Source organism: Paramormyrops kingsleyae, chromosome 5 (genome assembly GCF_048594095.1).
Source record: "Paramormyrops kingsleyae isolate MSU_618 chromosome 5, PKINGS_0.4, whole genome shotgun sequence".
Classification (NCBI taxonomy): Eukaryota; Metazoa; Chordata; class Actinopteri; order Osteoglossiformes; family Mormyridae; genus Paramormyrops; species Paramormyrops kingsleyae.
This window is the reverse complement of record NC_132801.1, coordinates 12520247-12544410: the sequence shown is the minus strand read 5'-3', so window position 1 is coordinate 12544410 and position 24164 is coordinate 12520247. Positions and strand designations below refer to the sequence as shown.

The following is a 24164-nucleotide window of genomic DNA, read 5'->3' as shown; positions in this document are numbered from 1 at the left end:
TGGGGGTGGGATCCCCCCGTACATCTGCTCATGCTGCCCCAATGTGACGTCTGTTGACAGCATTACCCAGCCCCCTCCCCCTGGGGCCCGATGCGGCCCCTGGGGCAGCAGAGGAGAGAGAAGAGTGGGGGTCGGAGAGTCCAAGGCGTGAGGGGGAGGAATAGCATCCGGCTCCTCTCCCCACTGACCCCAGGGAAAACACAGCTGGAACGCTCACATTGGTTCCTAAACAGTCGCCTACCCCCCCCTTCAGCTCATATGCACGTCCCGTCCGCCGCTCTCAGGAGTCCGTCATCATCCCTGCTCTGCTGGCCCCCTTTGCTCATCCGTCTTTCCCGATCTGGGCTGGGCTGCCGGTGTCATTGTTCAGATGCCTAGTTAATCTCACACCCCGTCGGTACCTCGTACGCTGCGTTTCGACTCCACCATTGATCAGGAAATGACCCCTAACGCGAGGAAACGTGCCAATAGTCCCCCAGGAGCAGCTGGTTAAGGTAGAGAAAGCTTATTACGTAACACACTTAGTTATATAAGGCAACTGCTGTCTCTCAGAGACACTCTTGCTTCGGAGGACCCCGCTTATGTCAGCCACTCCAAACGATTGAAGCCAAGCTTGTCTCTGTCTGCCATTTTGAAATTCCACCATCTTGATGACTCTGCTGAAGTCAGCACTCAACAATTACTTGATGCTTTCATCTAGCATGACTTACAGTAGAGAGAATGATTACAAATTATGGGTGCAGTCCCAGGGATTCAAACACATAACCTTTGTGTTGTTGCAGCTACACTCTACTTGAGGAGCTACAGAAGGGGCTGCATCAAGTGGCAACTGCAGTGCACTTGGGGCTCATTGCACAAAGATAATTATTATTGCGGTGTTTAGGCATAACAGCGATCGACTAAAGGACAACACGCTAAATGCTAATTAATACAGAGCGCATTACCGTTCCCTGGAATACATCCACCTTCACCTCGTCTTCATTGACATTCACGTCCTGCAGACACAGGCAGAGTTTGCGCATTAAAAGGGGCCGTTCCAGCACGGTGTTTGACTTTTGCTCGATGCCACATGTTTTGATTAAGTGAAAGAGTGACACTGTCACACCCTGCAAGTTTGTCCTTTTCGTTCCTGTGTGTGGAATAAAATGCGCTGTTTTTATGGGGGGGGGGGGGTCATTAAGGGGAATCAGACGCGCCCTTACTCTGTGGAAAGAGATGCAGTCCAGATTATTCATTTATTTGCCACTGTTCTGTCGATATATGCTGCCTTGTCGAAAAATGCTACCGTAGTGCTAATCGAAAGCCCTAACCCTAAACCTAACCCTAACCCTAAACCTAACCCTAATCCCAAGACGGTGGAACTGCACATGCGCAGATAGGTCTCGATAGGTAGTATTTTATGACAGAACACCACCTTCATCTAAAGCAGTGTTTCCCAAACTGGGGGGGCACGCCAATGAATATTAACAGGAATGTTAAATCTGCATTAGCATAATTTCAAACTTATGCTGGACTTTTATTTTTAATTCATTGTTCGTTTTCTTCCACAGTGGTGAAATTGCACCATTTGTATTTTGTAATTGCATTTGTTTCGCTCAATTAGAAAAGGGAGTTGAGCGGACCTGGCAGAAATCAGCTAAGAGGATGGTTCTGAAACAGAGATTTGATTGGATGAGTTAGAAGGCTAGGGAGCAATCAATAAGTATTCTGACTGGCTTTTTGATTTTTATAGATTGTCTTTATTACTTGTTGTGTTATCTGATGTGTTATGTATGAGCTAAGAGGAATTTATGTTACTTTGTAATCCTTTCCTTGATTTTTGAATGCTAGCTCTGTGATGGTGTATGTAAGTGGGTGGGGAACTGGAGCCATGAAAGAGAGACCAAGCAGAGACATCAGCCCTGGGCCACTTGACAGAGCTGCCTAGGGTGAGTCCTGACAAGGCAACCCAGGTGGAGGGACCCAGCGATCACACTTTACAGCTGGAAGAAGTGGTGCTATTTTTAACCCGGATTAGTGAGTGACTGCGTTTCCGACTCCGATGATCAAAAGGCCAGCCATTTTGGAGATGACATTTTTCCGTGTCCCATCCCATCCTCGTGAGCTGGATGTTTAAATAGTCACGGGTCACCAATACCGCACATCTTCCTCCCACCCCCACAAACACATCCATGAGCTGGACAGGAAGCCAGTGAGGCCCAAGACCACCAACGGGGAGCAAGACCCCAGATGAGGGTGAGCCACGTCCAGAGAAACTTGGATGGAAAGATGATGTTGGCAGCACTGGAAAGTGAGATCCACGGGGCTAAAGGACCCAGGCTTCTTCACACTTGAGGTAAACCACTGTTCGTAACCTAAACAACATCCAGAGCTATGCAAAATACACAACCAAGATGTAAATACAAGCTTAGAAATCTGCGTGCATGAACACGTGTTCATGAAAGAGGATAGTGGGGGATGCTGAGATATGCAATCTCTGATCTCTGAGCTGCCTTCGTCTCATAGGCTAGAACCTGTCATGGTTACACTGGGTGGAGGGGGGGTGTACCTTAGAAAATGAGGCCCCCACTGAAATCTGAAGGTAAGCACAGTGCAGTACCAATGCCTAGCCTGCAGTTCTGGGCACAGCGGTGTCTTCACTGCGATGCATGCTGCCAGCTGCACCACTGCAGCCAGACTGCAGGGCATGGGAAGACTGGCACCAGCGGGCACGGGCCTTTGCTGGCACTCCTGTGGGCCTGCAGTACTGCGAGCAATGCTTGGGGAGGGTAATCGCTGCCCGGGGTACCATAGGACGAACATCACGTACTTGGCATTACGCTTCATACTAACGGACGTGGGGGGGGGGGGTATCTGACTGCCGGGAGAGGCTTCCCTGTGGCAGTCCCCCAGCTGATGAGTGTGGAGAGAGGGGGTTGACTGTGAGCCAGCCCCTCATACCCTGACATTGCAGTGCGGGGCTCTGGTCTCCTCTGCCTCCCAGCTCCCTTCCATCCAGCACTGCGGCTGCCGCTCTGGTGACTCTGGGGTGCATCGCCCCCCCCCCCCCCCCATCCCACCTCACCGCTTCTGCCCAGTGCAGGACATTTAAAGCAAACCAGAACTCAACTGGGAGGAACATCCCTCATCAGAGGGTGAGCCTCGCCGCATGCCGGAACTAAAACAAAGGCAATAAGATCTCCCATTCATTCTGTTTCCATGACAGCACGTTAATTTATTATCTCGATTTCTTTCAGAGAAACCCCAGCCGTAAAATTGGCTTCACAGCAAAAGTAATACATTACGTGAGAAACGTGCCGAGTGACAACCCTCACTGCAAGGGGAAGCAGCGGTGTTTACAAGATATTAAACATGCTACCACACCAGTGCACAGTGTGCCACTGCGTAACAGATTATTTTTGGGGGGGAAAAAAGCGTTTGAGTCGGAAGGGAACAGCTGCAAAGCCTCTGGGGATTAAGCAGAGGACTTGTCGTTTGCAAGGTGAAGGCATTTTTTGACATTCAGTCAGCAGTTTAATTTGTGACTGCCGTCAGATGAGTAGAACTGTACGAGACTCCACACGACCGTTTTCCGTTATTATTTTATATTGTCTAGCAGATGAATGGTGCTTTTATTCAAAGCAACTTTTCTTAAGTGGAACCCTTCCCAGGAACTGAAATCTCCAGTTTCAAGTCTTTGTCTCTAACCTTTGATGTACTTGCCTTGGATATTTAATTTGAATTGGCATGATCTAGTATAATTATTTGTTTATATACTATATATAATTTGTCATAGCAGAGACCTCATTCAGTAACGATAACTGAAAATTAAGCAGCTGCATTAATAGATTAAGAGAAAATGGGACCCTGTGGAATTGATGATCTCTATCAAGCAGAAAAATAAAGCTCCGCCTTTGTGCCCCCCACCCCAGTAAATTTCATTTTACAGAAACGAGAGCCCTTCCCACAATGCAAAGCGCTGTTTGTAAATTAAAGTTTAAGCTGACCGATTTCTCACGTGACACTTACTGTGCTGTTTTCCCGCAAGAGAGGACTACGGTATGGTGGCTAATGACAGAAAACAGGCGACAAGGCCGCAATTTTGGTGTGTGGGGGGGGGGGGGGGGCATTTGTGGAAAATGCTGACGGAAAGCAGCTGCATGGGGCCCTAGCTGCCTGCAGAGCCCGCCCCCGCACACGAGGCGCGACACAGGGCCACATGCTAGCACATGCTGCCGCGGACGCACCGCAGCAATGTTCCACGACCGTGTTCCTCAGATGTTTTCCACTGACTTGGGCGGGGGAGAAGAGAGGGAATTTGCCGTGAGGAATGCCACCATGGGTCTCGCGCAATGATTCGGAACGTGGCTGTGCTGTGACCCCCCCCCCCCAAGCTATTTTCAGGGTGTCGCAGCCAGGAGGAAAGCAGGGGAGACGCGGTTTCCGTCAACTCCGCGTCAGCCAGCAGGGTTGCAGGTTAAAAATAGACGGGCCTCTGCAAGTTCCCCATAAGTCAGGGTCAAGCGGCCGGCCTTCGCTTAGCAGGTACACATCATTAGCGCACGTGGAGACTTTGCGTGCCTGGAAGGGAAACTAATAAAGAAAAAGGCAGCACAGGCCGGGACTTGGGGAGGCCACAAGACGGAAAAATTATATGTGCCTTCCTGGCGTGGGGATCATCGGGGAATGTTGTCACACGTCACACGCATGTTTCTCACTCTGTCTCATCTATTTTTACTCGCAAGGAGAGCGAGCCCACTAGACTGGCTGATTACACACGTTTAACCATCGGTAACTTCTGCTAACCGTTTGGAAAATTATGCTTGCGAATGACTGGGTCATATCCAGCCATTGGAATATCTGGGAAGTCAATAGAGGTTAAGCTCTCGGTGAACAGCGAGAATCGCGCTGAGTTTGCCATTTAATGAAGGTTTACCTTTCATTTTTAAATATTTCAATATGGAGAAAGACCGTAGGGAGGGATTGAGTGTTATGCAGGAATCTGGTCACTAGGCGACTGTTGTCATGGAAGCCCATCGACAACCATTTTGGGAAGCTTTGCAATTTAAAAGAATATGTTTCAGTGTTGTGTTTGCAGTGTAGTGCACATCAGATCTGAAGATCGTTTGTCAAGCAGCTCTGGGTGTGTCTGAGGGTGGGGGGGTGTGGCGGGGTGGATAATCCCCCACGGACCTCAGAGGCAACTCAAAGAAAATCAATCCTGTTGTTAATTGCATGGCTAAATAAACTGATGTGAGCACTCATTTGTGCACATGACCATCATTAAGTAAGTCTCCAAAGTGTCTGAGAAGAGTAATTTGTTTTCAGAAACTGCAGTCTCATCATTGTTAACAATCAGAAGAATAATTGAAATGCATCTGCCTCCACAAGTCAGACACTTATGTCCTAATTGATTTGTGTATTCAGCCTACCCAAAGCAAAAATACAATCAGACAATACTACACACATTCAGAGTCTGAAAACATCTTACTCTTCTCGTTTCACTTTGACAAGCAAAGCATTCAAATAATAGCACCAGAATATAATAGAAATTGCACTAAAAATCTATATATTTTCCAGAGCGAGTCCTGTTTTCATTAGCTAACGCATTTCCAGAGAAATCCGAATGAGTATACATTAAAATCAACTTATCAAACAGAGAGTTTGTGTAATGTGCCACGAGGAAACAAGCCATTATTGTAACTAATGTGATGTCTTGGAAAGCAAATTAGCCATTTGTTCCTGACTGCTAGACGAGAGGAAGGACAGCAACCACTTATGGGGAGGGGGGGATGCTGATTGAAATTAAACAGTCTTTGCTGAAGCATTCGTTTAATGGCACTGCGGGTCTCACATTGACTCCAGGAGACACCAATTATTTATTGCCAGGCTTTTCGAGCTGTTCGCTGAGCACAATGCATGGTCATGTGACTTAATAAAACGCAATATCAAGGTCAGTGAGAAAGTTACCCACAGTTACACAGTGAAAAGGGCAGCGTGCAGCATAGAAGTCACCACATGACCAGAGGGACTCTGCTGTAGAGACCTGAGCAACAGCAGTTTAACATGACAGGGTTGTCAACTTTGGTGAGCTGGCTAGGGTGAGTCTGCACACGCATTTACATGTCTGTGACACTTTTATTACCTTGTAAATAGTCTGTACTGCAAACTACCCCAACGCTTTTGACGGAGGTAATTTTAGGTTTGTAATGGAATAATATATAGATTTGCTGTAAGATTTCTTGCATGTGCGTGAGAGTCAGAAAGCGTGAGAGTCAGAAAGCGTGAGAGTCACGCCAGAAGCGTGAGAGTTGGCAACTCTGACATGAATTCCTTCATAATAACCGACCAAATGAAAGGGTGAAAATTGTGAGCCACTTTGGATAAATGCATTAGCGAAGCAACTAAATGACATGTGTGTTTAGCTGTCTATTGGTGTAGGATGAAGAAGCAGGAAACAGGAGAAGTGACTGAAAAATCATTGTACATTCCAATAGACAGATACCTGAAATCAATCACAGGGGTAAACCAACAGATAAGACAAGTAACAAGATGCGTGATAAAAGTTAAATACAAAACTCTGCATGTATGGGAGGGCTGCCTGCCTAACTGGAATCTTTTTAATCAAGGGATCCATCTGCGCAGTGTAATATGGGAAATGTGTGAGTACTGTGCATAGCAGACGATCCCTCATCATGAGGGGGAAATGAAAACAGATGGACCACGTCAGGTTCAGTTTAGCAATGCGGACCTACGTGACTCTTACAGCCCCCAGTTGTGCATAGACCATAGTTCCAAGGACGAACAGTGTCAGTTCCAGCGTTACACATGGCAACACGTGACAAATGAGGCAGACGCGTGCCAGAGAATTCCATAGCTCTCCTCGTTAATGCCTTTAATTTAGTGGAACGTTCTAGTGCTATCCAATGGCTGCCATGCATTCTCATGCATGTCACAGAACATGCAATTGTGTTTCTTAGATCTCATAAATTGACACAGAGCTCTCAGGCATTTTCTTTACTTATGTGAGTATGATTCTCTTACGTGCTTCACTACACTCACCCCCATGATGCATTAGCCAAACGCATCATAAGAAATAATCTTCCATTGGGTCAGACACTCTTTTTAGCTGCATCACACTTGACACTGAAACCTTATCGAAACTGAGCATATGATGTTTGCTGGATGCATGAACAATAGATCTACCACAGGGCAAATTTGCTATTAGGTATTTTACTAAGAAGTGACGCTGAGTGAACTTGTCATGACAGTCTCTGTCAACCAATTAAACGCACGATCCCATCTCTTAGCCAATGAGGAACAGGTTCCCATTACCTGTCGCTACCTCAGACATTGCCTTGGTTAGGAGCAACTTCTCAGTTAAAGAACCTAGCATGACCTGTGCTTTACTTGACCCCCGAGCAGGAAGGAGATCAGAAGGTGAGGTGAAGGGACAGCTGGGGACAACGGCTGCATGTGACACGCGCGGAAAGCATCATTTCAAGGGCCATTTAACGTTAACTTCCATTCCATCAGAGTGACTCTGAGCGATACCCCTCAGCTGGCGATCAGGGATGAGGCCATTCCGGTCACGGCGTTGGGCGCCGCACGCGCCAGGTCGGCCATGTTTATTTATGAAGCACATCTTCCAGGTCTGCATGCGTCAGTTAGCAAACGACATAGCAGACAGAGGAGTCCCGAGCATGCAAAAAAAGATGCGGAACTCATAAATAAAAGGGAAAGATCTCCTGAAACCCATGTTTCTAAATGCTACTGAAGGTCTCTGGGTATGTGGCTTCGCGTCGAGGCACGATAAGGAAAAATAACACTTAGACAGTAATAACATGGGTCCCCGTGAAGGCAGGACCTGCTCATTTTCCATTTACCTAGCAATATAACCCCATTGTGTTTTAAAGCCCCCATTTCCTTCAGAACATCTGTAATGGTTGCCATAGGCAGCCCATGTGATAAAATGCCGTAGGATGCTTCCTTAAGTAATAAAAAATTTAATTACTTAACGAAAGCCCAGGTCATCAGCCTTATTTCTTCATAGCAGAGGGAAATGTCCATGATGACACACAGGCAGTCTCTTGATTATCAGCCTGGGTCCGCACATACTCACCCGGCTCAATACAAGCAGGTTTCTGCAATGTAAAATTATGTCAAGGGTCTAGAGTTGTACTCGCCGCATGGCGGTGAACAGAGCACTTGAATTGCTTCTCGAACACCACCTTTGGACAGCCAAACCTCCTCCCAGAAGGCCACTTGGTAACGGGTTCTTGCACAGGAAAAGGACTCGTGCCAAGGAAGTCCTGTGAGCTCACTAAATTGGGAAATGTGCAGCACCAACACCCTCCTCTTTCTCCTCTCCTCCCTGAACATCTGTTGCCTCCATCAAAGGGACTTGAACTATTCATTTTGGCACACAAATAATTTTAATTAAGTTAATGTCCCCTCAGGTGCATGGTGCTGGATTTACAAGGCCTGAATGATAGAGAGGGGAGGGGGTGCTTGGATTATCGAAAGTAGGAGAGCCACACTTTTCTCTGGGGGAAGCTTCGAGTCAAGTTGTCCAACCCTTTTCTTGGCATCTGGACACCGTGCCTGGATGGATTTCTCTCCAAAACACAAGGGAGCCACTCTTTCCTTCAGTGCGTCAGACAATAGAGAGCCCCCCCCCCCCGCAGAAAAACACACAGCACCAAGGTGCCCAACAATCCCACGACCAGAAGACGACCGTGTGCTGGAATTCACCTTTCATTAAGATATCAAACGTGCCGAGAGGTGTATCCTCATTTAGAAGGGAGACACCTGGCATTCATATCAGCTTGAAAATGGGCTTTAGCCTTCAAACTGATATCTGATATTTAAATCCTTATTTTATACTCGTGCCCAAGGCTGCGGCAGAAGCCATAAAGGTGCAGGTTCCCCATTCAGTCAAACTCCCTGTGATTTACTCCCCTGGATGGAATGCCAGGCAGAACATGCCGCTGTACCTCTAGAGGAGCCCCTGCGTGATTTAAAGTTCCAGCCCTGTAAGATTGAGTTACTGGACACTGTCTGGATGTTGGAGATGCCATAGGTCTTTTGGCTGGGTTCTCGGCGAGGAGGTGGAGCGTCATCTGTGGACACATGGCCTGCAGACGGTCAGAGGCCATCCGGCTGTGATCGATAACAATTTGCCATGATAATAAATGGTAGCTTTGTGACTGATATGTTCTGTCTGGTACCAATGCTTACTGACTCCTCCAGTCTTAGGGGAATTCAGCACGCTGTGTCTGTCAGCCAGTCGAAGACCACCTGAAGTTCTGATCCAGCTGCCCAACTTCTTTTACAGAGGCATCTTTGCCAAACGCTCCCCCCCCCCACCCCCCCCACCAAATGTCCTGTAATTCATGAACTGATCCAATAGTTTGCAGCCATGATCAGCCTTGTTTCTGCTCAGCATATCAAAGAAGCGGAAGAGAGGAAAGGAATGAGGGATCGTGTGCCTCTGCCTGAGAACAGAGTTTGGTTTTAGCCATTAGCAGTGTCAATACTGATGTTCTGTGGAAGAACCATTTAACGTTTCAGTTTCTGGAATCAGGTGACGTACAAAATGAAGAATCTGAGTTTCCTATGGGATTTCACAGAGTCTTCACATAGAGTCAATAAAGCATGCCAAAAATGTTCAAGGTCTTCAGATGTGTGGATTCAGGCTAAGACGGCTACAAGCTGAAATGTTCTTGCGTTAGCCTAAAGCAAGCCTTCCCACATCATCCTTCAGTGCGTGAGCCTTTTGGTCCCTTGTGAGCGGTGCCTAATGCGATTTCTTATGCATTTCTGCATGCAGACAACCACAGCTGTTAAACAGGGTCAAGGCATGTAGAGTCATCGATATAAACGCCTTGAGCTCTTTGCTCATGTGATACTTTATGTCGTGTAAAAACGTCAGAGTGCACACTGATATGATGAGCTCCTCAGAGTACATTCATCATCACAGTCCATATCTGATTCCCCCAAATCCTTAATGGCTTTATCAGATACTTTACCAGCCTTCTTCTATATCTTCCTTGCCCTTTGTACATGGCACATAAATTGCTATTGTTTCAGTACCATAATATCTTTTTGCATAGTTAGTACATGCACTCAATGTGCAATCAAGTCCATATTTGTACCCAACAGAAAACTGTATTTCTGTTATAAGAAGGAAACCAGAAACCCTTCTTATATGGAATGTGTCCATCCCCCCCCCCCCCCCCCCCCCACAGTGTCGACAGAACAAACTGAGTTAAAAAGCTTCTGCCTACCCAGGAGCAGCCAACTGGACACAGCTGCATTGGCAAGTACAAAATGATCTGCAGTGGAAGATGTAGACCTCAAGCGTGGCGTAGGCGTGCCGTAGACGAACATACCGACCCAGGGCTGCCTCAGAAGTGTCAACGACCGGGCTTTATGAAATGTGAGGTAAAGCTAGCCTGATCCAGTTCACATCCACTGACAGGGACATGTGAGGCGAACTGACCTTTAAATCCACAACAAACAGGAACACTTGCAGCAAACACTAGTACCGGCTCCGGGCTGTGATTTACGCTAATGACTGGCTTTATTTTCCACAAACCTTCAACAGCACACAATGTGCCAAGAAGCTTTTCAGGCCTGTTGAGAACAATATATCTAGAAGATAAACTGTTTACTCAACATGGACTTTGTGAGATAAAGATTCAGTATCCTCTGTATGTTATAAATAGGTGGTAAAAATCACAGGGCCCAACCAATGCATCTAGGCAGCCGTGTAAACCAAAGAACCAGCACTTCAAGTTCCGAAAATATAGGAAACATGATTATTACTTCTCAGTATAATTAGCATTTTGAAAAATGCCCCAGATTTACAGCAACTACACAGATGTTTACAGTACAATAAGGCATGGGCTAACAGCAAATGCCTTTGAAGGACAACCGCCACAGGCATATTAAAAAGAGCAGAGAAAACGCATAAATCAGAGAGAAATAAATATTTAAAGTTTTTTCCTTTTTCCACTGAGGTCGTTGGAATATGCTCCATATCCTTGCCCAGTCTCCATGCATTGTTTCTGACTGCGCTCGCAGCTAATCTGAATACTGAACAGCACTGAGTGCTGCAGGTCTTGACAGACACCTGCATCAAGATTTTTTATTGCATTTGACAACTTAGAGAGAAGATTTGAAGAATGTGGCCCCTGGCAATAAAAATTTCAGGAATGAATTTATGTATATTTGCAATGATACTATTTTTAGATGAAGGCGGCACTTTCAGATTTCTGCAATCACACAGACCCTTTGAAAGTACTTCAGGCTGTAGTACAAACATGCATGTCCACTGCAGAGCAACACATAAAACAATGCTGCAGATCTGGCCTGAGTTTCAAAGTGCATTGTTTAAAAGTACCCCTTTTCCTTGGGCCATTCCAACGTTATTACTGTAAATAATGTTTGGGCTGAAACACAATTAACACAAGGGATAGACAGTTTCCAAGAATAGGGAGAGATCATTCCCAAGGATAGGGCTCCAATCTTATCCAGAAAGGGCCGCTGTGTATGAGGGTTTTCGCTGCAACTCCTTAATTAGAATACCAATTAGAGGACTGATTGGCTGAAGAGTCCTCACATCTGGGTTTAACAGCTGACCTAAAGGTTATCTCAAAACCCTGCATAGTCACTGGCCCCTTGCGGATAAGACTGGCGACCCCTGGGCTAAAGGATTCCCTAGAATAGGGATAGAGAATTCTCTGGGATCAGGATAGAGAATTCCCTGTGATAGAGATACAGAATTCTCTGGGATTGGGATAGAGAATTCCTTGTGTAAGGGATAGAGAATTCCCTGCGATAGGGACAGGGAGCTTCATAGAATACGCAGCTTGGAAGAGTGGGACAAGCACTGTGCCGATGGGATCCCATGCACAGCTTATCAGCTGTTTGTCACGAGACATACGAACTGGTCCGTTTTAAAGGGTCCATGTGATTCAGCGCATAGGCGACCTCCTGAGCCTGCGTCCCAAGCCACACCCCAGGCCCCCACAGCCCTTCCCGCTATAGCAGTACCGAATAACATGACACTGTGAAGCGACCCGCTAATCTCCTCTTCACCGGTTTGTCATATTCAGTTTTGGTCAGCTTGACACTCAGTAACCTGTCCCATGTCCTTGGAATGATGTTGCCACAGACTGGGATTATTCCACAATGCACCCCATCTCCACTCCTACACAACCGAAATAGTCATCAATAAGACGTTTAGCCATTCTCACTACGTCCCCTCCCGCTGCCCACTAACCACTATCTGGCCCTGAGTTCACAGATTAGGGACCTGACATTGGCCTAGAAGCCTCATTGCCTCACTGCAGGAAGGAGAGCCTTCAGATGTGCAGCCCCAAGCTCACGACACAGCCTGCCTGCCAGCGTAAGCCATCCATCCTCAGGCTGAGCATTTATGACGGTGTTTCTTTAGCTAACCCCAGCCTGTTTTAATCTTGCTTACGTTAAATGACGCTTCTGCTACTGCCTCCCAACGTCACACTGCTGTATGTCTTTATGTATGCCATTCATACCTCAGTATCGGCACTAACCTGCCATGATTCTTGTCCCCCAGGCCAGAGAGCCGTCTCAGTCTAGTGTGAACAATATCAATCTGCTTAGCTTGCAGCTTAGATGTACATTATAGATACGACAATATCACAGGCTGACCAGTCAACCACCACTGGCTGCCCAAACACTTCTACCTGTACTTCAGACAACATCTTCACAATGACACCATTACTCATATAAATGATGGTAGTACACCTGGAAGGGGGAGGGGGGGCTCGCAGTCAGTTTGCCTGTAACTGTTGCCTCTACTCTGTTATCTTTTGGCTTTTATCCACCAAAATCGTCACTTCTGGGTAAGACGCCGCCGACATGGTTATGTTGAGCTTAAGTAGCTGCGATTAATAAATTTAGACACTATTTCCCTGAAGTGTCTCGTTCAGCGAATAATTTTCCGGTTTTATAAATTGGATTTTTTTTCTGCTGGTAATTTTTAAATTTACCGTGACGTGCTTTGCGACGACTTGCTTGCTAAACTATAGTGCTATATGAAATAAATTTGCCTCATCAACTCATATGAATAAGCTTTTGTTGACACAGAAGGTGACCTGCATCTTGGAGATATGTAGATCAATCCATTTAAACCACAAGTTACCAAAACATTATTAAGACTTGGAGGAGAAGATACTGAGTCACGTACAAAACATCTGACCGCACGCAAATCTACACCACACATGACGTCAAGAGCGCTGCATCAGTGGAACATCCCGCCCACATCCTATGGGAAAGTACCCCTCCCAAAGAACTATTTCTTGCTGGGAACAGATTCAAGAGTGATGTAGTCATAATCCCTCACTCTGAAGGAAGTGGAGGATGTCTGTTCTGAAGCAGAGTGGCTCTTATTAATTACAGATGAAAACCTGCTTGCCCAGAAAGGTCACAGGAACGGAATGGCTTTCCTTGATCCGCGGCCTTATCAGTACCTCACATGCACACACACCCTCTCCTGGCTTCCCTAGGCACCCACAGCTCATTTCAAGGACAAAAAAAGCCACAGGAGAGCACCGGCGACTAATCACAGCAGATAAATCTGACCCATGCAGCCAATGACAAATATAGGAAGCCGGAGACTCTACTCAAACACACCCAAAATAATAATGAAGAAAAGACTTCTGTGGAATTACTGCGGTGTTTTCAGCCATGCATCTACTGCGACGTCGTCTCCTGCAGTCAACATCTGCTTTTGTTACCATAAACTGGCACCATCTGAAAAAACGACTCCTACGTTACAGGTAAAGCAAACATACATCACTGATAGAGTATTATTTAGGCCTCTTAAGTACACAATCCAGGGTATCTACAACTGACAGGCTCCGCGGCATGCTGAAGTAACATGCTTACGTCTCATTTTGTGAGAGCCTGTCATGGGGTGAAGGGCGACAGCTAGAACAGTTTCTGCTTAGAATGCAATTGCAGTACCCTAAGCTGGACTCTTTCAGGGAGAGAATAAAGGCAGGCAGAGATACTTTGGGGGCAAAAGAACCACAGGGAACAGCTGACACCTGTAAAAAGGGAATGTAATGACATTTAACCAAAACTCAGTTATTTACCCTACAGGTGAACAAGAAAACAGACCCATATTACCAGGGGATGAACTGGAACTAGGTACATCTTTCACAGGATACCACCAAGATTGTCTCTGAATTCTGGGAAAAACCTGTATTGAGTATACCTATCCTTCATATTGAGGTAAATTATCCAAAGGTCTGCCCTCAAGGTCTAGACTGGCTGAGGTCATATTATGAAAGTGAGCACAAGGCACAGCAAAATCAATGTGTCTATATTTTAGCAGGTGACACGTTTGATGATTGTTTCTCTTCTAAAAATATGCATATTCATCTGATCCTGGGACATCAGCACCTCAGGAAAACCTATAGTTATAGCTATTGATTAGTCAAGGCCCAGATGCCAGCTTTACCATAAGCCCAGACTGCTTTGGCTTTTGTGAACAATATTTGAAGTATAACCAGATTTCTGTGCTACCATGGCCCATCTGGCCTGCTGTGGATCAAACTTGTGCATTTCACTAATATAAAGATCTGCAGAGGCTTTCCTGTGTTGACTGAAGACCTTGCTGCACACTTTCCCTGTGGGCTGTCGACAGCACTTCTGTGGCACATGCAAGACAATGACAGATGTAGAGAGCCGAGAAAGGCACGGGGCTCTGCCACACTCCGGGGGTGTAGGCGTGTGACCCCAATGTGACATGAACGTTAGGTTAGCCACAAAGCCTTTGCCCCTTTAAGAGGAAACAGGAAGTGTCTGCGACGGTTTCAAAGGTGCAAGGCTAGTTCCACGCAGGATCTGAAATGAATGGAGAACGCTGTCAACTAAATGACTAATAATAAAACAACCTTCAAAGCACAGAAACCCCAGGATGCAATTGGTGAGAGGCTGGTTCATCTGCAATTGTAGCTATTAAATTCCTATTGTTTTCCTAGTCAAAAAATATATTACCATCATACAGTAAAAGAACACATAATACCAGACGCACGGTTTTCAATTGTATTCTGTGCGCAAATACAGAAATAGAGGATGACTTACCCTGGGTGATCAGCAGAATATCACATTCCTCTATACATTTGACCGTGGTACAGTAATAATACTGTTGTGGGAACTGACTTCTGCTTCTTTGAGCACAAGGCATCTATGTACCAATAAGGGATATCCCATGACGTTCTCCGACTTTTGATTGCTCATCAGAAATTCCACTGGTGTAACAGGAATTTAGTGAAAACTGAGGAAGTTAATGAATGTGCACTCTTGCAAAGCAAGGAAAAGCCATGTGCTATGAAATACACAGGAAAGCTTCAAAACGGAACTGACAGCTCGAGACCTTTGCTTCTGCTGACAGATTACATCTATCAATCAGACCCCCGTCATGGAACACAATAGGCAGCCAAACCGTCATTAAAAAAAATACATTCATGTTAAAAGCTGGACTTTTTTTTTTGACCTTCTCAGTTCTCACTACAGTAGAAGCAGCAAATCTGAAATACCACATTACTATAACCATTTGGTAACTGATTATTTAATTTGAATGAAAAAACACTGGATTACTGTAATTATAAACAATGACACTAAAGTGTATTAAAAGCCACAAGGACATCTGATAAGATGTTTTTATTATTTTTCAATAAGGAGAAACTGCTTGGGCTCTATCAGTATATTCTATAATCTATAAGGTTTTATGCCTGCTGTGTAAATGCGACATGGAATGAAGAATCACTATAAATACAATCAGCTATATTTGTAGTTGCGCATTCCCCCACTTCCCCAAATAAACCTGTGTTTTGGTGCATTACTGACGGTCACAATGGCCGTTGTGTCCTGTGGAATGTCACATCTAATTCCCCCCATTCTCCTGATATTTCCCTTCAGTGATCACATGAGATGCTCTGCATGGGGGCTGCCCGGTCTCCCTCCTCAACAGCCCTATTGTGCGTCAGACGTGTGCTCCAGTGACTTCAATTTGAGCCCAGTGAACCCCGTCTTTAAAGCACATTGTACTTCCACTTAACAAGGCATTAGATCTGGCCCTGCTAAAGCTTGGCAGCTATGAAATACAACACAAAGGGGCAACATGTCAGGGATGGTAAAGGATTGGACTGCGATGGGGAAATTCCACCTCTGAATGCCACTTTGGGCAGGATAGAGTAAGATGTTGTCCTTACAACAGGCTGTATGAACTAGGAGGCTGTGCAAACTTAACATGGGTGTCTGCTGCTCTATGGGAAGGCACTACCTACGCCTAATATATCCTCTTTGCCCAACATTTTTCACTTCCTTACTGTCATTCCATCCATCCATCCATAAACACTCAATCCAGGGTTACAGTGAACTAGCCTAGTATAGGGTATAAGGCAGGGCATGCATCCACACACACGCGCGCACACGCACATGTAGGGTAAACATATCCTTATGGGGACCGCTCATTCATTTCAATGGGAAAAATGCTAACGCTAACTATGACAACCTTAACCCCCACCCTACCCTAACCATAACCATAAGTAACCAAACAAAATACAAGAGTTTTTGCATTTTTAGTTTTTTCATAGCAGTCACCAATTTTTATAAAATATAGTTTTCCCTTATGGGGACCAGGAAACCGGTCCCCATAAGGGAAAAAAATGGATATTTATCACGTTATGGGGACATTATGTCCCCATAAGGATAGGTAAACCCGCTCGCACGCACACACACACACACACCCACGCGCACAGAAAATTAAGACCTAGCAAATGTCTTTGGATTGTAGGAGGAAGTTTGTCATTTGAATTTGTTAAAAAAAAAGTTATATAACACTATACATTAGCGAAACCTCAAATCAGAGTGTGATTAGTGGATTTTACAGTTTTCCACTTGAGACTCACTTTGAATTACGAATTACACCAGAAAAGCAGCTATAACTTTTCATTTGGTTGTTTTTATGATATACCTACATAAAAAGTGCTAAGAGAGCAGAGAATCAGTTGATGATTGGGTGAAAATAAGAATCAATAAGATGAGGCAGGGAGCTGCGCAGCTGCAGTGTCTCCCAGCAAAGCAAGGGGCAGCGCTGAGCCAGAGGTCAGACTGTCAAATTTTAACCCCCCCCCCCCCCAATCTTGATACCTTATCTATGCCTCAGTCAAAAAAATAATGGGTCAATGGCAATGAATGTGAGCAAACCGCTTTCTCACTCATTAGTACTTCTGTTATTTAAAATGTCAAACAGTTGCAAAAAAAGAAGTCTTGTTAAAACCTAACAGACGATTTTAACCATCAAATACTGCTCCTTCAGTGAAGGCATTTCCCCATGCCTGCATAGACTCACCACCCCATTGACCTATTTGTAAAACACTCTGAGAAGGTTAGAGACTCTGTATTAACTCGATTATAGACTCTTTATCAGTAACACATTCCTTCTCCTGATATCAGGCAATTGGCAGTAATGGATTAAAATAAATGAGAACAGAATCCCAAAACAAAGTGAGAATCTTAGCATAAGCCATCACAAAAAGAATAAAATGACACTTATACTAAATGAATGTAATTTCATTTTAAAGAAGTTGATGCAATGAACAATTCCTATAAATCCACCCAAGTAGAAACCCTTTAATACTGTTTAAACAGTCATGTTTCATGTCAACGACTTGTGAAAGTTGTACTCTATTCGAAAAGAGAATGTTGTCCTAATGGATTATTTCCATTAAGATAGACAATTTTAAATTTAGTTTAAGTTAAGACATGATGTATACAGGTATTTCAGAAATGAACACAGAAATTTACATCACTTAGATAATTCAGCCATAATTAATGTACTTATCTGCTTAATGGTTAGAAGGAGACAAATATAGCTCTAGATAAGTACATTAATTAATAGAACTAGTAGATAAGTAGTGGTAAGTTCCCATGTCTGTTTTTTCACTTTAGCCGACCTACTTATTGGTTCATTACAATCATAAGTACAATTATCTAGGAGGTAGATAATGATTGTGCACACTATTAAGTAATGGTTAACTAAACTGAAGTCAGCAGTGAGCTCAATTATTTGCTGCTAACTATATAATCACTTATTTGGTTGCAACTAAAACTTAGTTTCTAGTTAACTACTGTATTAAGTAAGAGTTAGTTCATGATTAATTACTAGTAAGAGCATAACAGTATATTATTTGTGACCACAAAAGTAAAGTGTTACCGAAAATTCCGCTTTCATATCTCATTTGTGGATCTTGATTCTGCTTGCAAACAAGAAACATGTGCTGTTAAAGTCTCAATCACAGACTACACACAAGGTAGCATGACCCTGCTACCCGAACAGTCCCACACAGCCCTTCATAAAACTCCACTCCTGTCAGACTGAGCAGTAAAAATCTAAACCCGTGTTCTTGCCTGCCAAAGATCACTTCTTTCCCTGCCTGAACTCATGTGCACAGCATGACTCTGCTGCTGAAGCTCACAGAGTATTTTTAACCCAAATCATGTCTCTGGTTGTGCGACACAGCTTTTGTGTCTTCTGGTGGGTTATGCTGTAATGCAGTGGGCAGAGCTGAGTCATGGCAGGACAGAGACGTCCCTCAGAACCTTTATATGCTTATCAACTATACATGCATGTTATATATATCAACCGGATCGTAAGTGACTATGGACTTGTCTAAACTGTGTACAGTTCCAGTCCAAAGTATGGACACACCTACTGAAAATTATTTGTTTTTCAACAAGATAATGACCCCAGGCACTCCCTAGGGTTATGTAAGTTCTGTATCACCTTGAACAATGAAAGAGATGGAGTTCTGCAACAGATGACCTGGTCCCCACAGTCCCCCGACCTAAACCCTATAGAGCTGGTTTGGGATGAGCTGGATTGATGAGTAAGAGCAAGGTGGCCAACCTGAGCCCAGAACTTGTGGAAACTCCTTCAGGACTGTTGGAGAAGCATTCCAGGAGGCTACATCAGCAAGCTGGTTGAAAGAATGCCAAGAGTCTGCAATGCTGTCATTGAAGCAAAATGGGGCTATTTTGAAGATTCTAGAATGTTGAACACTCTCCTTACTCTTGATGATTTGATATGTATTACTTCCCTGTTCCAAGGGCTTTTACTATCAGGTGGATAAAATAACTAAAACAAATGCATTCAAAGCAGGTGTGTCCAGACTTTTGACTGGTACTGTATGTATCAACGGCTATTGACAAAACGGGAACGAATTCCCTGTGTGTTAACATACTTGGCCAAAAAACCTGATTTTGATTAACCAGCCATGTAGGCAAACATTGTATTTTATTGCTCTCTGCTTTGTATGGGGGGATTTCATCCCTCCCTATGCCATGAATAAGAAGTGTTAGCATTCACAGGTCTTTCTCAAGGCAGAGGGAGCGTCTGAATAGGTCCGTGTAGTGAAATGAAGATAATGGTTCAGACTCCCAAGGGGAGCCCATGGAACCTATGATCGGCTGCTTCACTGCTAGGTAATGCTGAAATTATACTTTCAGCTACACAGAGGCGCCGTGATGGATTGGAAACCTCCAGCACCGTACACCCCCACGCTTTCCAATCCTGCGTTTGAGTGTTTTCCCCTTAATTATGTGGATTCTAGTTTGGGGGAGGGGGGGGGTGGTAGTGTGTAGCTCGGAGCATTAAGCTCCTGAGCCTGTGATTGGAAGGCCGCCCGTTTGGGCCTTGGCAGGAGAGTCACATGTCCGTTGGGCCCTTGAGCGAGGCCCTTAACCCCCAGTTCCAGGAGTGCTGCACGCTGGCTGACCCGGGACTGTGACCCCTCATGCTTGCTCTCACCTGCATCTGTGTCTGTGCATCTCATGAGCCATTTTCACACATGAACTCTGGACATTGCCTGGAGAATCAGGCCTGGACATTTTCTTTGCACTCAGGTGCTTGTATTTTTCTGTTTTCCAACCATGGATCGAAACATCATGAACACGCCCACTCATTTATGGAGAATTCTCCAGAATCCGCCCAGCTCCATTCACACATGGGGGTGAATCGGAAATTACCAGGACTTTGTACTACGGAGCTAACCAGTCCGGTAATGTCTGGTATGACTGATTCTGACATTTGTGTTCACACATGCAGTGCCCTCTGGGTAATTGTCTAGAAAAGGTCATGGTAGCAATGCATGTCTGGATGGGGCTATGGAGAACAAGATATGGTGGGAAAGAGGAGAATTTCCCCACAGAGATGAATAAAGTATTCAATTCTACTGTTTCATCCCATTGCCCAAAAACATGTGGTGGACCAAATTGATTAAACCGGCCACAATGCGTCTGGGTGATGGACCGGCGTCTTCCTAGAACGTGCTCCACGACGCAGTAACATGTCAGAGGTAGAGAGGCAATTAACGACGGTTGAAAAGAAAGCTATTTGGACAAAAATGAAGTGATTAAACACCGAACCGGAGAGAGAGCAGTATCACACGTTTTTCAGTTTGAGCAAGTCTACTTCATTGACTGCATTCAGGAGAAACATAAGAGAGTAAAAGAGAATAAAATTACAGCCTGTGCTTAATGGTGTGTGATGTGCTTAAAAACTGCTTTTACTGGCTGACCCACAAACTGAAGACCTGATTCACTGATGAATTGTCTTCAAGCGCACTGGTGAGTAATGGCACCCGCCAGTCTGTTAAATACTCAACAAAACAACATTTAAAGTTTATATAAAAAAAACAGTTTTATAATCAAATGAAACAGGACTGAATATAGCTTCATGTAATAAAATTCAAATAATGTGTAAATACATAATTTGCATACTTGTACTTTACTCCTCCCCATAAATTATATAATTCACCATCCATATTTCAGGGTTTTTAAGGGTAAAATTTAATTAATCCAAAACAAGTAATCAGTGCGATGCAGTGGGTGTGGTCATTCAAAAACAACACGCAGACTCTCACTACACTACCGGCAGAAAGCTCTTGGCTCAGAGACCGTCCCCCCCAATAACCTGAGAACAAACAGTGCACCAGAATGAATTAATAATGATTCATTTTTAGGTCTTGGAGTTGAGCGGACTGCTCTGGAAATTCGCTGATCACTGAAAATCCACAGAAAACGAAATAAACCTGTATTAAAGACTTAACCTGGTCCGAAAAACCATGAAAGAAAATAATGTCAAAATGAAAGAGTTTTTTAGAAGGACATTTATGGAAAAATATGTGGTGGTGATGCCAAAGTCAACATTATACAGGGAACACCTTGGCGCCCGCAGCTACGGATTGACTTTGGTGTATTTCTAGAAGGGCCTTTAACGATTCCAGGAAGCCAGAAAACTAAATGTTGCCCAAACCCAACATTAAAGACTACAGCTCTAGATTTTAACAGCTCTTGATATCAAATTTGTTAAAAATAACATCACTGACACACATTGTGGCCCAGTCAGATTACACCTTGGCAGCAGTCGACGGTTCAGTCGGGAATGTGTTTGTTTGACTTTAGAGCTACTGCAGTCAGAGCTGGTATTTTGGATTCTTAAAGGCTGGTGCTGTGTGTGTGATACATCCATGGGTAACACACACTTGGGTGCCGGCTGGCCAACAGATCTGCTGCCTACCCAGCCGTGCTGTTCCTCTGAACATGGCAACTCTGGACATACCAGGACGGAGGCTCGGGTACCTGTCATTACTGCTGATGTTGGTGAAGTGAACGAGTATCACATGCTAATCAGAATCATACGATTATCATGCAGTTAGAGATGTAAGATCCCTGCATGTTCACATGATACTAATTCAGCATGTTTGCATGATGCTAATCCTGCATGTTTGCATGATGCTAATCCTGCATGTTCATATTATGGTAATACTGCATATTCGCATGATGCTAACCCTGCATATTCACATGATGCTAATCCTGTATGTCTGCATGATGCTATTCCTGCATGTTCACAGGATGCTAATCCTGCATGCTCATATGAGGCTAATACTGCATATTCACATGATGCTATTCCTGTATATTCACATGATGCTAATCCTGCATGTTCACATGATGCTAATCCTGCATGTTCACATGATGCTAATCTTGTATGTTCATATGATGCTAATTCTGCATGTCACATAATGATAATCCTGCATGTTCACATGATGCTAATCCTGGTTCCTAATGCAGCTATGCATCAAATGCATAAAAGCACACTATGTTAAATAAACCAATGCATTTTAACATCTGTTAATTCACATCTCAAAGTGGCTTAGACTGGGAACACTTTGAAAAAAGGCTAATATTTGATCTGGTTTGTATTGTTTACTTTAAAACAAGGTCAAACTGATGAGGTAATTCAGAGTTACTTAGCACACTCACTCGAGCAATGTGTTTGGTGACGCTTTCACTAATTGTTTACTTGGACATGCAGGACATAGGACATATTTCCAAACGTCGCCTCCTTCGTAATGCCTTGGAGCAAGTCAGCTGTCACTGTACGCTCCTGGTGACTGAAATCAGCAGGAGGTTCGGAGGCAGATCCTGTGGGAAGCTGCACTTGCAGACAGCTTCCCTTGTCTTCTTTCTTTCCCTCCATTTCTATTTCTTTTATTTTCGCTGGGTAACGACGAACCAGTATGGTGAAAGACAACACAGAGAAACAGAATGCTTGCTTCTCCTAGGCTGACATTCTCCATGAGTGGGTGAGTCTTAGAGTAACAACAACACATTTGACAGAGTTGTTCCTTCACCTCTTCAGCAAGGACTATACCTCAAGGTTACATACAGCATAGACATGCACGATATATCAGTTAACATATCAGTGTCAGCCAGTGCTCATTAAAAATCAAGATATTGGTCCGATAGGTCGGTGTTTTGTAACCTGGTCCTTGGGAACACCCAGATGGTCCATGTTTTTGCTCCCTACCGGGAGCTGGGAGGGAGCAAAAATGTGAATCATCTAGTTCCAGAGGACTGGGTTGGGAAACTCTGCAATAAGTTAGTCTTGGTCAATTTTGCTGGTTGTTATGTTGAATTAAGTCAATATTTGCAGTTAGCAGCACCAGTGCTAAAGAGATGATTGCACTGGAGGACGAGGGATACAGTTTCTCGCTACAGTCTCTCAAGTCAGCTCTACTTAGCTGATGTCTCACTGCTGGCATTTTTTGATATGATTGCTACACACATTCATGAGATCTTATTGGTTATCAATTTTGAGGAAAATTTCCACATAGGTGAACCACAAACAGTAGAGACAGCTACCTCTACTTTTATATTGACTATAGATGTTATAACAGTATAATCAATTGTGGAACAAATACTTGTTTTGTTGAAACTGAATGTCAGCCTACATTTCATCGCTTTTCTGCGAATCAAGGTTAATGTGAGTTACAGACTGAGAAGGCTCTGAAGGAAAGTTGGATTCGCACAGTGCTTCCTGTCAATACAGTCGCTGTCTGGGATGGGGGACAGAGGATCACAACAGCCAGTCTGTGCTGGGCAACTGCCTGAGCCCTCAGCCTTGAGAACCAGCAAGCGGAGTGAGCTGGGCAAGTTTCCACGGGCCCCGGAAACAATTGCCACTCTGTGTGTGAGCCAGAGCGCCGAGAGTGGCCGTTAATGATCTGGAGAGGCTTTTCTAAGATGAAGACCCCGTCGTCATTGTATGAGACCCACACAGAAATTCCCCGGTCGGTTTGGGCCATGCCCAGTGGTCTCACTGCAGCACTGGGACGAGCACTGCTGCGATTTCAATGACCGGTTGATCCTATTGTGTTGCAACTCATTCAATGGGCCTTCAAATGGCCGGCTAGAAGTGGAGCTGGCGACTGGGAATCCAGCTGAATGACAGAGGCTCCTGAGAAGGTCCACACTGCATTTTGGGGGTGAGCTAAAGCAGGAAGGTGCCAGCGGCCTAAACTGAAACACATTCTAAGGCAGCACGCAGACAGAACCGTCCACTTGTATCATCTCAATCATATTTCCATAATGCGTCTTTCTAAAAATAACTCACGGCAACTGCGCACGTCCCTCTCTGGGCAGATAATCACTCCTCATTTTGACGTCCAGCTAATGCATTTACTTCACGAGCCCCCAAAGGCTCCAGTACCGCTGTGTATTCGCCATGAATAATTCATGAGCACAAAGTTGTTCAAATTCCGCCATGCTGCGCAGACAATCAA

General features: G+C 44.6%; 1 protein-coding gene and 1 long non-coding RNA gene across 3 annotated transcripts in view; one reads left to right on the top strand and one right to left on the bottom strand.

The window, feature by feature from the left end:
• The window catches only part of LOC111848066 (cytoplasmic phosphatidylinositol transfer protein 1), a 71766-nt gene that overhangs the window by 34552 nt on the left and 13050 nt on the right, over positions 1 to 24164 (bottom strand). The gene's annotated exons all lie outside the window — the stretch shown is intronic.
• LOC140590855 (uncharacterized) lies at positions 10235 to 15937 on the top strand. Its single transcript, XR_011991712.1, has 3 exons — positions 10235 to 12394; positions 13536 to 13808; positions 14134 to 15937. It is a non-coding gene; the product is annotated as an uncharacterized lncRNA (long non-coding RNA).